At 57.3% G+C, this 2,500-nt stretch overlaps 1 non-coding gene across 1 annotated transcript in view; it reads right to left on the bottom strand.

Moving 5' to 3' along the window:
• Positions 1 to 231, bottom strand: part of LOC124774543 — a 1,909-nt gene extending 1,678 nt beyond the window's left edge. The window contains exon 1 of the ribosomal RNA XR_007015351.1: positions 1 to 231. This exon is cut by the window's left edge and continues 1,678 nt beyond it. This is a non-coding gene — a ribosomal RNA (small subunit ribosomal RNA).
• Between the last annotated feature and the right edge of the window lie 2,269 nt (positions 232 to 2,500).

The raw sequence follows: 2,500 nt of genomic DNA, 5'->3' as shown, positions 1-2,500 counted from the left end.
CCGATTGGTTTTGATCTAATAAAAGCGTCCCTTCCATCTCTGGTCGGGACTCTGTTTGCATGTATTAGCTCTAGAATTACCACAGTTATCCAAGTAACGTGGGTACGATCTAAGGAACCATAACTGATTTAATGAGCCATTCGCGGTTTCACCTTAATGCGGCTTGTACTGAGACATGCATGGCTTAATCTTTGAGACAAGCATATGACTACTGGCAGGATCAACCAGGGAGCTGCGCCAACTAGAGCTGAGCAGCCGGCCGCCCGGGAGTGTGTCCCGGGGGCCCGCGCGAACACGCAAGCGTCCGCTCAATCATTCTGCAAACAGGAGGAGGCTGAGCTCCCCTGCACAATACACCTCGAAACCCTCTCAGGTCCCGGCGGCGCGCAGCGCCGTCCCAAGTACTTGGTCGGGTTCGAGAGAGGCGCAATCGCCCGGAGTTAGGCGAGTAGACGCTTTCGGTGCGACCACCCGTGCTCCCAACTGAGCTTGCCGCTGCCGACAGAGGCCCGGGAGCGTGCTGTCGTGGCATTGCCGGCGGGAGACAACACGCGCCACCTACGGTGACCGGCAGCTCCAACGCCAGCGCCACAGAAGGACAAAAGCCCCACTTGGGTGCCGAAGCGAACTCTCCCAGCACAGCGCACGCGCCAACACATCCGCACAGCTGCGATACAAACCACCAGCGAGAACCGCTGGGGCGACCGAGCAGCAGACGGCGTCGCGGCGCCGAGCGCCGGGCGGCGGCGCATCCTCAACGCACACAGTCCTCAATCGGACCAGCACACTGAAGATGTCCACCGCGCTTCGCACCGGGCCCGCGAGGACCTACTTTGGCCGCACGGCGCCGCGCGCAGGGTGCGCCGGCGCGCAGCTGCGACGCCTGCCGCGTCCGTCGGCCGGCGCGCCTGCCACTGGCCGCCCCCACCAGCCGGCTGTAGCGCGTGCGCCCACGCACCGCGCGGCCAGCACGCCGGGAGGCGCCCCCTCACCGGCCGGGGACGGTCCCACCCAGCCACCACCGCGTATCGCTTCACACCCAGATGCCGTTCAGTTTCATCGGCATGGTGGGTATCGCTGGAACAACCGGTTAGTACCTCAACCTATCGTCGCCATCACCGATTCACCCCTAGCGAGAACAACCGCACCACAACGGGTTACCATTTCTTCATTTGCGTAACTTCACCAGAAAACGTAGGCGTCCATCGCCATTAGCAACTTCAACGATTATTGCATGCCTGTGTCAGGTGTCACGCCACACTACGTCTGCCCACATACACGCAACAAAATGTGCACGCCTAGACAATACGTGGAAGGTGGCCCCCGTACGTATGCGATGTCCATTGCTCGAACGACTGTCAACCGGCCTCTGTAGCATGTCGCAGATATGGAACGCGGTGCACCATGCTATCACGGTGTTTGAGGAGAGACGACTAGGTCCGAATACATCAACACACAGCTCATGCTGATCGCCATCCACGGCGTCCGTTCCTCCCACACGTCTCTATGGCGTACCACACTGCAATCCAGCTCTCATAGGGAGACGACACGTAGCTGCGTGCACAATATTTGCACTGTATGGTCCGCCGTTTTTGGGCGCAGTCGTTGTACGGTCACACATGTGCCACGATGTATCATTCAGTACATAAGGACGAATGTGCAGTACAGATTGTGGTTCACGCGTACGACATCAGCGGACAGTTGACACAGGCCGCACCACAACGTAGCCTGCGTACGTCGCATGCGAAGGGCATTGAACATGCAAACTTGTCACCAACCAGCTTGCGAAGGCAGGGGGCAAGGTGGGGACGTGGGGACGTGGGGAGGGGTGGGGGGGGGAGGGGGGGCGGCATGTACGTCCTGCTGCCATCCACATTACAGTGTACAGCAGGAGCATGTGGAAAGTCAGCAAGACTTGCAAGGTGTTTAACATGAAGCGATACACAGGGGAGCGGGCAGTGCGAGTAGCGAACTATATTGCGAGGGTTGCGGGTGGGCAACACTACACTAATTGAACGAGTCGTATAACAATTACAGAGCAGGTTTAGGCGACAACGTGGGTTACGTTAGCGGACAACGTGGGTTACGTTAGCGGACAACGTGGGTTACGTTAAGGCACAACATGGGTTACGTTAAGGCACAACATGGGTTACGTTAAGGCACAACATGGGTTACGTTAGGGCACAACATGGGTTAGGTTAGGGGACAACATGGGTTAGGTTAGGGGACAACATGGGTTAGGTTAGGGGACAACATGGGTTAGGTTAGGGGCACAACATGGGTTAGGTTAGGGCACAACATGGGTTAGGTTAGGGCACAACATGGGTTAGGTTAGGGCACAACATGGGTTAGGTTAGGGCACAACATGGGTTAGGTTAAGGCACAACATGGGTTAGGTTAAGGCACAACATGGGTTAGGTTAAGGCACAACATGGGTTAGGTTAAGGCACAACATGGGTTAGGTTAAGGTACAACATGGGTTAGGTTAAGGTACAACATG

Source organism: Schistocerca piceifrons, unplaced genomic scaffold (genome assembly GCF_021461385.2).
Source record: "Schistocerca piceifrons isolate TAMUIC-IGC-003096 unplaced genomic scaffold, iqSchPice1.1 HiC_scaffold_966, whole genome shotgun sequence".
NCBI classification, from domain to species: Eukaryota; Metazoa; Arthropoda; class Insecta; order Orthoptera; family Acrididae; genus Schistocerca; species Schistocerca piceifrons.
Note: the sequence above shows the minus strand (reverse complement) of the source record. Positions and strands in the feature narration are given on the sequence as shown.